Below are 14,052 nucleotides of genomic sequence, written 5' to 3' on the forward strand. Positions count from 1 at the left end.
TTTTATGTATATTCATCATATAAACTTTGACACCATACATATATTGTATCCTCTTGAAATTTCAAAGACCCTCTCGACGAACAATTAGAGCCGAAGTTTGTAGACTTAATAGTTGCATTAATTACATATATACAGTAAGTTAAATTTGGGTCAAAATTATTTATTAAAATTTGATAAAGGTTGTCGCATTCTTGTGCGCATGTTCGATATTTGATATTATTCACGTATTATATATTTTAATATAAATTCATAATAGATTGTTTATATATTAAATGCGATATTTCTGTACTATTTTTTATTTGTGTTAGAAACTAATCGAAATGTATGTCAGGCGAAACGTTTTAAAGTAATAAATTATTAGATAAGGCATATTATTCGAAACAAGATTATACAAATAATAAAAAATCGATAACTTTGTATTTATCGACGTTTATTAATGAAAGTTAAAACATTAACGAATTAGTTATTTGAATGTTCTTCTTTATATACTTAATATATAATAAACCTTTTTGTTCATTTTGTATAATGTCATTCTAAGTGTGATTAAATGAGCCTATTTGAATAAATCATACATTAAATATTAAATGATTTATATTTTTATTTACCTTTACCTCGTTTATATGAACCTTTTTAAAGCCGATATGGCCCAGTGCTTCACGCGTGCACCTTAACTGATGACTGCGGGTTCAAACCCAGGCAAGCTCTACGGAATTTCCACATGTGCTTAATTTGATTTATAATTCCTCTCGTGCTCGGCAGAGAAGGAAAATAACGTGAGAAAAGTTACATGTGTTTCCACCAATCCGCATTGGAGTAGTGCGGGAAAATAAGCTGCTCCTTTTCCTTAAATGGAGAACTGGCCCTATACCAGCAGTGGGTCATTTATAGGATGTCATTTTTACATTTTCATTGCATAGAATAATAATAATATTTTTTTAGTAATGAAATATTAGGAAATTATACAAATGCGGTAGACCATATCGTAATCTTCGTAGCCAACTCTCGTAGCAACTTCGTAGCAGATACAAATAACTTCACCTTTATACGTTTTGAAATAAAAAATGTTATGAAATCAATTGTCATTTTTATTTCATATTATTATTTGAACAATATATGATATGAAAAGTGATTATGTATGTCGTTTATATTAATAATATATAGACATAAAATACTTAAAATTTACATAAATTATTTTTAAAATTTTTAATTATGATTTAGCTGAATAAAAAGTAACTAAACATTTTTTTTTTCATTGACAGTTAGATGGTTGATTTTCATATACCATTTTATTAAAAGGGGTCAATGGCGCTCATGGACAACTCTAAGCCTTATGAACTATCACCAACACGACAATTTGTAGCTAATCAATTTTTAATTTTTAGATTTCAAATATGTGCATTAAATATTTCTTGTGCTTGTAACTACACTGGCTCACGCACTCAAATTGGAATACAACAAATATTTTTTTGATCAGTATAGTAGCGACAAGTATACCTACTCATGTCTTTTCTGTGGATGAATTTAAACTTATAAGTAATTAAATACGCGCTTAATAATATAAGTAGTAGATATATTAATAGATATAATAAGTAGTAAATATAGGACAACATCACACACATTACTCTGATCCCAATGTAACTACCTAAAGCACTTGTGTTATGGAAAATCAGAAGTAACGACGGTACCACAAACACCCAGACCCAAGACAACATAGAAATCTAATGAACTTTTTCTACATCGACTCGGCCGGGAATCGAACCCGTGACCTCGGAGTGGCGTACCCATGGAAACCGGTAGCCATACAACTCGACCACGGAGGTCGTCATATTAGTACTTTAGTTTTTCACGCACTAATTGGAAAACTAACAGTACTACTTGAAAATTGTAAGTTTTCGTGCGTTCAATTCAATCTATGATGTTATATAATTATTTAATTAATATCAGTATAATATGTAATTAATCTTAATTGAATCATTACCATTCTAAGCTTAATCCCTTATGATAATATATCGTTATATGTTGTATACTAAAACTATGCTTGTTTCAATGAAATATAAACGATCTATTTTTTTACTTAGATTTATTTTTATTAAATTGAATAGAATTATGAACAATTTCCAGTAGACCTTGATTTATTGTATGATTTCAAAGTGAGTTCAAAATTTAATACACTCTCGAGCTGCTTGACTGAGTAAGACAATGAGCTACTAATATTGAAAATTGTGTGCGTGTTTTTTTTCTCGTAAACTTTAATGACAATTTTTTAATCTTTTTCGATGAGATTCCAAAATTTCTAAATCAATTCTAAGATAAACATTCAACATCAAACTACGCTAACATGATTGAAAATAATTTGATTAGTGAATCAGTGGACAGATTTAGGTAAGATTTCGGATTCAATACAGTAAGCGTTGACCATTGATGTGCCAATATCGTCATAAAGTCGATACAGCTCTTTATGTTACACATTAAGGATTTTGAAATGACAATTTTGTTTTTTGATGTCTTTATTGGCAACATTGAGAAATCCTGTATCGTGAGTTCAAATTTAGTATTTAACAATATATGTTGAGATTTATCACTTGGTTTTTATATAAAATTAAATACATACTATGAAATTGCATTTTATTTACTGTTTTATCTGAATTATAAATGAGTATAGTTTTACAATTAATTAATATTTTTGAAGTAGCGAGCAAATAAATCTTATTTTGGATTTGGCGTCTTTGACAGAGCATATTATATGTTGCACGCACTAATTACTTGATTGTTTATAAAGGAAGTCAATATTGAGACTGAATCGTCTAACTCCTCTAGAAATATAAACATTAATTAAAAACTCAGTGATGTTAAGCTTAAATCTACGTGCTTAACTCAAGGTACAGGTGCTTTAATCGCTATGCCATCTCATCTGTATAAGATAGGCATATAAATTAATAGTAATACAATTATTTTTATATAAAACCTATTGTTTATTTCATTGTTGTTAGTAAAAACATGAGTGATATAGAATATCAATTTCTAATTCGAATCAGGTCACCGAATACGAGTAATGTAGTACTTAATTTTGTTTATTTGTGCATCTTTTACGTTACAAAGAACTTCAATATTTAAACATGAGCTATTTAATCAAAAACAAATAAAAGGAAGAGCGAAACGTGTCCGACGTTTCATAGAAACTGAACATTTAGGTCCCTTCGGAGGATGAATTGTTACACGACATTATTCACCTTAATAGTAAACGGAATTTAAAATATAAATGAATATTGTGCTACTATATAAAGGTAGCTTATTATGTTTTTAACAAAACTATATATATATGAATATTGTTATACTATATAAAAGTAGTTTTGTTATGTTTTTAACTAAACTACATATATTTATTACGTTTCTAACTAAACCTAATTTATTTGATTGGTAGGTTTTAATAATTTAACTGTAATGGGAGAGAAAAACTTGTAAACTATTTCAAATGTACACTTGATGTATATTTATATTTTTAAATATTTTATTACATCGGTTGGCAGACGAGCACATGAACCACCTGCTGGTAAGTGGTTACCTCCACCAATGTAGTGTGTGTGTGTAGTGAGGAATATTAACCTTACATCGCCAATGCGCCACCAACCTTGGGAACAAATATGTTATGTCCCTTGTGCCTGTAGTTACACTGGCTCACTCACCCTTCAAGCCGGCACACGACTATATTGAGTACTGCTGTTTGGCGGTAGAGTATCTGATTAGTGAATGTTACCTACCCAGACGGGCTTGCACAAAGCCATACCAAGTCAACCATGCAAGTCAAGTAAGCCGTGCTATATTTAAGAACTCATTTTTGACTAACTAGTCTTTGATAAATTTAGATAAAAACAATTACAGTATAAGTTAAATATAGCCAATATTTTATTAATTAAAAGTAGTATTAGAACATTAACTCTCGTTTTCCGGTATAGGCATAAGTACATCTGTTATTTGATAATAATTATATATATTTACAAGACACTTAGTTTTTATTATACTATAATTTTTAGTAACTATTAAAATCAATCTTATTTCTATTCCAATAATTGTAATATTAAGTTCAAAATTGTATCGATGTTGTGCATTCCTAAAAATGACAAATCTATACATACTTATAAACTATAGTTTCCACTAATGGTTAGTATTTATGAATTTGTCATTGATGCCTTAACATAATAGATAAATAAATATATTAAAAATAACCTGGATATATCAGAAAATATTCTGATATATATTATTGTCCAACAGTATGTTATTTTCATTAATAATAAGAGGAAGAATTTACCCAGCAGTGTAATTAACATTGTTTATTTAATAAAATAAAGAAATTATCAATGTCCTGCAAAAGACTTCAACGAACATCTAGAATAAGTTGATTTAATTACACAAAAATATTACATAATTGAACTCTATGTAATTTTTAAGTTTTACCGATCAATTTTGTACTTAGATTTTATGTTTGTATTAGTTATTGTCTGATGCTCAATATACATACATGTACAAACATTATACAATATATAGGCGCTACGCGGCTACGGGATGAGTCACTTGTAATTGCAAAATGTTAATAATGTCAAATGGTTCTGCTTTTACTTTTAAAAATGGAACAATCACCTTAATATCGTTTTACATCAACGTTTAGAGTTAGCAAGCAATGAAATTAGAGTCTCTATTTTTAATCTTATTTTTTGGCGGGCGTTTTAACGCTCCGGTCTCCCTAATACAGTGATACATTTAATATAATTTCTATATTTCTAATATAAATTTCCCATTTTTTTATTCAAATCCCTTATGTACAAGATATATTAAGATAGAGATAGTGAATGTTTGTGTATTGTTACATTTTTTTACTGTGTGTTTTAAGATTTGCTTGAATGTTTTAAAATTATTTTTTCATGTGTTTCAGTTATTAAAAAAGAGCAGATATTCTTGGATCATATTGATATACAATAACGCCTTATCATTTCATTTACATATATTTTTTTTATTTACATTTCATATACATAACAGTTCATTTGCATTTTAAAATGTCCATTATGACTGGACTGAGTAAAATATTTATAACTTTAATATCATTCTTAAATGTTAAATTTTATTCATGAAGAAGTGATCGATCAGTCAGTGGCTTTAATTTTTTTTTTAAATTTATAGTCACATCTAGTAATTCTTAATATACATCTGATACTTAAAATATATATGTATATACAGATTTAAAGTCGTCAAAAGCAGTTGAACTGTCGTACGAGAGAGTTAATAGTCAGCGTTGTAATGATACTAGTTTAAAAAAATTGTTTATCAAATGTTTTATGTTATTGCTCTTAAAGTTAATGTTCCATGTAAATGTTCTTGTGACCGTTACATGTAAAGTTTATGCATATTGCACATGCAAAAGACCAATGAAGGTCTTCCATTAAAAAGTAGTCAACAATGTTGTATACGAGTGTTAGTGGAACGAGCTTAATATGCGCCCAGTTTAATTACAAAAGTTAAACTAGTGTTGCCAAAACACAAAATATAAAATTATTTTCGTTTACAAGCAAGAAAATTATTATTGTAACGTATAAAAAGATTCATTCGTTTATAAACCAGTTCGCTTTTTATTTCGCAGGATAAATATTAAATATTAATTTAAGATAGAAAATATAATACACTTGTATGTCGTTATGTTAATATTAAGGTACAACTTAAAAATAATTAGATATCAATAAATATAATACTTTTAGGAACTCAGTAAATAACTTTAATTATTTTTATATACAACCTCAGTATATAAAAGAAATCGAAAACTAAATTTATAATTAGAACAAATACATATAACTGAAGTACAATTTCTTCAAAACTACGATTATTTATGTTACTATTTCTTCTTTTGTTTTCTGAATGGCATTACAGCAGTTGGAACTTTAATCACCGCTGTTATGAGCAAAGACGTGTTGCTTACTTGAAACCTCTGGCGTAGATTTCAAAGCTTTTGCCCTTAATCCCACACGCTACATGACGTTACAAGCTATAGTAGGTTGTCTTTTGTGCAACGCACTGTTTAGGCACAATATCTTATCTTACATTTGAATAATGTATGCTGCACAGCACAGTAGTTTTACAAATATGATATCAAGATTGCTACGTACAAAAATTGCAATTACAAATACATCACGATCTCATATTATATATTACTAATTATTGCCCTCGGTTTCGCTCGCGTTTTAGAGGTCAAATAGTCTAAGTTGTCCCCGGTACTTAAACACACAAAATTAAATTCTGATCGTTTCTGTGATTTTAGCGTGAAGTGGTAACATACAGGGTTACATTTCGAATTTATAATATTAGTATAGATTATTCAGTTTAATTCACGTGGTAGGTTTTTTCAATTTCAATTTTATGCATTTCTTCAAGAACATTTTATTGCAGTTCATCTGGAGTAGTTGATTTAAACAAAAAAACTTCTGTTAAAAAATATCTTTCTTTCTTAATAATTAATACATTGAATTCATTATAGCACATATTTATATTTAATAAAATAATTTCACTTTAATTAGTAAAAATAAAATAACATTTTGAATGACGAGACATCATGAAGCTGTTCCTTCGTTAGTATTTGGGTATTGGAAAGAGTATTTCAATGAAATGTCTAAAAATAAGGCAAATCAAAGTGAGCCTCCTAACATACATTGGTTTGCCAGATCCAAAATAAACAGGTTATATATTACTATAGCTCAACGTCTTAGGTTCGGACATATTCCATAAGTATTAGGTTTCTTATGAAAAAAACTGATTCTCCTAATTGTGATAAATGTGAAAGTCTTGAAGATCTATATCACCTATTGATGGAATGTGGCAAGACTCAGAATCAGAGAAAGATACTCTCAACTAATTTAAAAGCATGTTTTTTCGTTGTTGGTTCAGAGTATTCTATCAGATCCTTTATCAGAATCTGCTAGAATGCTCCTGGAATTTTATTTAATGGCTATTAATTAATATTAAATGATATTTAAACAAAAGGAAGAAGTGACAAGGGGTCTGACGTAGCTGTGTAGGACAAAAGTCCCAAAAGTAAATTAAAAAAAAAATTGTCAGACAGCGGTACACGACTTTATCTTATACTATGTAATGATAATAAAGCGTGGCTTTACTTGTTACTTTAAAAACGTTGTAAGTGCCAAAAAAGCACTTAAAAGTTTTTTTTTATGTTCGAAATATATTTTTCAAATTAGATTAAAAGCTGTTGTTGCATTTAAACGATTGTGCGTTTTGGCACATTTGTAAAAGTGGGTCAAGCTTTAAAGTTATAACGAATTGTTAGTGATATAAAACAGATATTAAATCTTGCTCCAAAATATAAATGGACTGAGATTTTAATGTATTTTATGAACGCGTATTGGATAAAGAAATATGGTGCGTTGTTTCAGGGTAGAATGATGATGATGTCGTGCTGACCGATTTTGCTCATGGCTGCTAATCTCAAGGGAAAAAGTCTACTACGCAAGACATTATTGCACAGATAAAGGTGCACTATCCATTCCCTTACTTTCATAAGCCGATGGGTCCGCTACACTAACAGGTTTACATGCTTTTTAAGGCAAAGTGGTCTACAATGCCAGACTCCGAACTGTTACTGCGAATATGTCGACAGAAGAATTTAATAACTTTTTATGAGCCCGACATTGGATTTTAACCCCACTGGTTTTGCCTGGTTTTGCCACTCAGCCAGTCTAAGAGAAGAATATACCTCCTCAGCTTATTTGAGTATATCCATCAATACCGTTCGCACTAACAGCATTTCTATAAAAGATACCAGACATATGGTTGTAAATTCTTTAAAATCTTTAGATAAAATCCTTACAAATAACCCTAAATAAATTAGAAGAGGTCAAGCAGACCAACATGATATTATAATAAAGAGCAGCAGGACTCTAGAAGTAAACTAACTAGAAGTCAACGTAGAACTGTGAGGGCAAATTTATAACTAAACTTCACTGTAATATAATTACATTTATCGTGTTTTGTGATAGATTTATGAAAAATAATAAATATTGAATGTCTTTGATGTTGAATAAAGATATTCAATTTCACATCGAATTGAGCTAAATTTGTATTTACAGTTTGTCTCTTGCTCGACGCTGAAGGAAAACCACATGAGGAAATCGGACGGAATAGTCCCGCGGATATCCGCCAATCAGCAGTCGAGCAACGTGTTATGTGTAAATTATGTAGCCTCCTAAATAGGAGCCTTTATATTTAGAATTTATGAAATGAATTAAATATTTAATATATGATTTTATAAAATATAAAAAAAAAAATATTGGACAACATCACATACATTACTCTGATCCCAATGTAAGTAGCTAAAGCACTTGTGTTATGGAAAATCAGAAGTAACGACGGTACCACAAAAACCCAGACCCAAGACAACATAGAAAACTAATGAACTTTTTCTACATCGACTCGGCCGGGAATCGAACCCGAGACCTCGGAGTGGCGTACCCATGAAAACCGGTGTACACTCTACTCGACCACGGAGGTCGTCAATTCTATAAAGTAATTTCATTTTAATACTAACACTAAACAGACACTAATAAATACTAAACACTTTTTTATGTATATTACAAACAGAAATAGTGTGTAGTTTATACTTGCTTAAACATTTTAATATAAATTAGTTATATACGATATAAAATTAACCTTAAATACTCTCTAACAAAACATCTTATACCAAAGACTGTCTGAGAGAGATCACTGTCAGAGAAATCCAATAAAATATAAAATAAAAAAAATTGATTACATTTATTTATATTTCCATGAATACAAAACTCTTTTATTTTATATTTTATTGTCATAGATAGATACAATTGATATATTTTCGTTTAATATTAGAATTGAAGGAGTGACGCAATGTCTACTACGATACGCAATTGTGAGAATTTAAGACACTTTCACACGGATATAAAATATAGCACGGATTATATTAAAATGTGCCTCTTTGTATGACTGTTCTAAAATTAAATTTTAATACGTATCGTTAGTGTAATAGCACATGGTACTTATGTTATGATTAGTGTCATAAAGCGATATTGTAGCAGAGGGAGAGGGGATTAGGAGAGGTGTTGTGGAACACTCAGTTGGGATGAAGTTGCTTTTGATATATTTTGTAAGTATTAAATAATAGACAAAGTAAAATAAATTATCAACGTTCGAGAATAATTACAAGACGATGACAAAATTATAAAAAATTCCGTATGTTAAAACTATAACAAAAAATTGGTTTGAATCATATTATATAAGACCATATACAATAGAAAGAGATATAGAGAGAGATATATAAGAGATTAAAAAGAGAGGGAAAGGCCACCTGGAATGGGCATAACGTAACAACATAGTAATAAATTTCCCTTGCGTGACGATGTCTACCAGTTCATTTTGCGGTATGCCGCATAAAGGAATTTCGTTCCAATAATATTAACGTCTAGCAACTGATTACTACAAGCAATATTTGATTTTTTTATATTCCTTGTTAAATTTAAAAAAATAGATTTTAGTTTGTACATAAATACGTGATATATACATATTATGTCAATGTATAAGAGAATAATATATACTATTAAGATTGAAAGAATAGAACAAATTATTTTAAGCAATTATTATTAATTCAATTATTTTGCGCGAATATTGAGTCAGTAGAGTTTGATTACTTTATTAGTGCTTATTAATTACATTATTTGTATGTATCGGATTTTTAAGATGTGAGTAATTTGTCACGTGTAATTTATTCAATGTGAGGCACATTGAAGAATACAGCTAGAATAATTTATTAATAGCTTATTATTGATAGAAATGTGGCGTTTTTTCTCAACAGTCCACTTATATATTGTTGCGCTATAAATTATTCTTCTAACTGGCGACATTACAAATACTATTATTTTTATCAAATAATTAAAAACGAGGAATAGAAATACATTTCTTAGTTACCTACTACAAATACACATACTACAGCAAATATTATTTACATATGATCAACAATCGTCTTTACTATCCATCGTCATCCTCCTACCCTTATCCCAATTTACTTGGGGTCAGCGCAGCATATTTTCTTCTTCCATACTTCTCTATCTGACTTCATCTCATAAGCAACCTTCTTTCCAACCATATCATCTTTCACACAATCCATCCATCTTTTCATTGGTCGTTCCCTTCCTCTATATCCATCCATGTTCATGCTTTTCATTAATTCCTCCGCATAACATGACAAAAGAGCATACCATGATAGCCGACTTCCACATAACTTATCGGTTATCGGTGCCACTTTCAAAGCCATTCGCGTAATAATTTACCATCATAATAATTAATAATTTATTTATTCATAATAAATTAAATTTTCACCTGTACGACGTAGCGTTTTTCGATCAGTATGAAACATCTTAAACCAAAGTTGAGTCAAAGGCGTGGGAGTTTCATTCATGTCAAACTACGTTTTGGAATGCTTCCAGCTTCTTAGTTTTACAAGTGTATTAGTAATAATTTATGTATCTGCACTAGTGACTATCCGTGGGTTTTCTTTCGTTATCTGATTTGAAAGATGGGCTATTCATGATCTAATATATAAATGTAGAAGAAACGTAAAAAAAAAACAATCATTTACTTATTGAGAGCGAATCACGATTACAGATACGATTGTTTGCTATATAATATATATCGAAAGGGGTTGGGCATCAAATATAAGACTATTCGTTCAGATTCGTATTATATCTCCTATCGATATTCTATTAACTTTGACACTTTCGGTGTCACGTTTTCTCTACGTCATACTGACGTTCCAGCATATACGATAAAAATAAAAAAAATAATCTGTGCCTTTTTGGTACAAATAAAATTAATCATAATGAAACTTTTTGATGCTTCGATGCTTCTTTATATGTAATAAATACGCTCTATATGATTTGTAGTAAATTTGCAGACAAATCGTTCCTCAAGTTTGATATATATTTATTATGATACACATCTATATTTTATGACAACAATGAAATAAATAATAAAATTGCCAAAAGTATTATGCTATTAAAAAAGTAGACATTGCGTCAAGTATGAGTCAACTACGTGGAGAATCGTGTGGGATGATGTCTCAGATAAATTCTTCTAATGGCGGCACTTCAGTTGGGATATATTCGCTTATTTACATTAACTAATCTGGGCGAAGGCCCAGTGGTCGAAATTTGATCGTAATCGCTATTGAAAATTTGAGAAAAATACATAAAATTAATTAAAATAATTCCAAATTGTTTTTATTGATAACTCTAGCTTGTCAAATAGGTAGGTAAACAAAACAAAAAAAAATTTAGAGGAATTATATGAATAAATTTGTTTCATATTCACAAAGTTCATTGCGTGTAACGATGGGGCCGACATATAGGCTGTATATAAAGGCCCCTTAAAAATGCTAGAATAAAAAAAAAGTTCAATTTAAATAACAAATTTCCACTAGTCAACATCTTGCACGTTCGTACTTGGGTTGAATTAAACGGCTATTCTATAAGCAACACTATATATTGACAACATCACATACATTACTCTGATCCAAATATAAGTAGCGAAAGCACTTGTGTTATGGAAATCAGAAGTATCGGTACCACAAACATCCAGACCACATAGAAAACTAATGAACTCTTTCTACATCGACTCGGCCGGGAATCGAACCCGGGACCTCGGAGTGGCATACCCATGAAAACCCATGAAAACCACACTACTCGACCAAGGAGGTCGTCATTGGGATATAATTGAAAAAAAAAATATTCAAACAGACAGGCGTAATACAATAATAGGTATTATTTACAATTAAAACAACAAAATATATAAATATAAACGTAATAAAAATTTACAATAAATATGTACATTAATTAATCTCAATACAAAAGAGTAGTCTGACAGGCTGCCACAAGACAGTAAGGTCAAGAAATATCAATCATAACTCGATACCACTGCGCAAACAAGGTATGCGAAGTAAAGTGCCGTTTAAGTTGCCTGCCTGGTGAAGAAAATTATAAATTAATTCTTTTTTTTATATAAATAAACTTATCTTGTATTACATTTTTACTTATCGACTAAACATCAGCAGATCTTCGCTGGAGTTGGAGCTTTTCGTCCTAGTTGAAGATGTTGCCCATACTGACTTATTTTTTTTAATTTTTTTGTTTCTAATATTATTTTATAAATTTAGATATAATTAGTTCATGTTTGAAATATATATATGGTTTTTTTTTTGTATACGTTTGCTCTTATTGTACACGCAGCACACTTACAGTTAGGAAAAAATATTAATAGTTAGGACTGAAAAAGCGGATAATATGGAGTATCATAAGTTGATTTATACTTGACTTTTTCGAATGTTAAAAATTAAAAAGTAAATTAAATTTCAGCACAATCATAACGTTAAAATTTTATTATCCTGATTTTACTTTCAAAACTTATTATTGTCGTCTTGCTGACAAAGACATACCCCGAGCCGGAATTAAAGTGACACAACAGCGCAAGATTGGTTATCATGGCGCCAGACGTTAGGAAACCCTCGTCGGCGTTTTGAGCAAGTTCTACAATTTCATCTGGTGATACATCTACATACATACTACATTTTAATACGTTATAATTATTTTTATGCGGTTTTTTTAATAAATAGATTGATTCAAAAGGAAGGTTTATATGGATAATAAATGCAAATTATAGTAGAGAAACACTGATAATTTTAGAGGTTTCTACAGTGTTGTAAATAAACACATTTTTTTTGGCGCTTATCTTGCAACCGTTGGCTGAACCCTGCGAGATAGATAAAAATAATGTAATAGTATTGAACACCTTAAAAAAGTCTTCAAAAAGTTCGGAATGGTATATGTCTATCTCTTAAGAATAGCCCACAACAAAAAAAAATCCTTTACTTTTTTACGAGAAATAATGGCTTATTTTCGAAGCGATTTTAAGCAATAATCCTTGTCCGATTAAGTACCTTAACTATATTATGCATTTAATATAGATCAATATGGCTTTTTACGGCATGTAATTTAAATGAATATTTTCGAAGATATTACAGATTTAAAACGCAGGTTTGTATTGTCTAATGACTGAAAAACTGTGAACTTTGTAAATTCTGTAGTATATTTAGTTTCAGCACTGCACTCGTGCGAAGTAGTTATCAATAAAGCTTTATTATTAATATTATGTACCGATGTAGTTCACATATTTAATAAAATACCTACGTTTTTTTATTTGTCTGTTTATTTTTAATTATAACTATTATTTACACATTTATCAGAAAATTATAGTCCACTGTACCAATATAACATGAGATTTGAAGTACCTAATAACTCAAAGTCAAAAGTAAGAAGTCAAAAATCTTTATTCAATATATTTATTTACATTATTTATCAATTGTCAAAAAAAAAATCTACCACCGCGTCGGAGAGATCAGAGAACACCTCAGACCTAAGAAGAACCGGCGAAAGAAACTCAGCGTGACTTTTCTTTATTTTTTTTTCTAAATATAATAATAAAATAAGTTCTTATATATTTATGATTAGGGTATTATTTAAAAAAAAAAGATATCCTGTCTCTTTTTTATAATAAGTATGAAACGACCGTGATATAATACATCAGTGTTGAGTAACATCTCGGGCTCCCATTAACTCGAGAACTACTATTTACAAAACTAATTATGCCTCTCGGCATGTAATTGCTTGAATGTTGTCTTTAAAGATTCACTTTATATGAAACATTGTTAAAAGATAAAGAGTCTCTGCTCACTGATTAGAACAAATATTTGTTGTATTTTTTTAATATCTATAAAATAAATCAATCAAATTAAATTAATGGCTAAAAATGTATATGTTGATAATATATAGATTATCATTCAGCTTTTACGATTTACAACAATTTCATGTCTATGACCAAAAACTAAACGCCTCGCCTGTCAAAATTCAGGACTATGTACGAAATAGATTATAATATATTTGTTTGATACAGTTTTGTTTTTAATTAAATAAACGATAAATTGTA

Source organism: Vanessa atalanta, chromosome 21, assembly GCF_905147765.1.
Source record: "Vanessa atalanta chromosome 21, ilVanAtal1.2, whole genome shotgun sequence".
Taxonomy (NCBI): Eukaryota; Metazoa; Arthropoda; class Insecta; order Lepidoptera; family Nymphalidae; genus Vanessa; species Vanessa atalanta.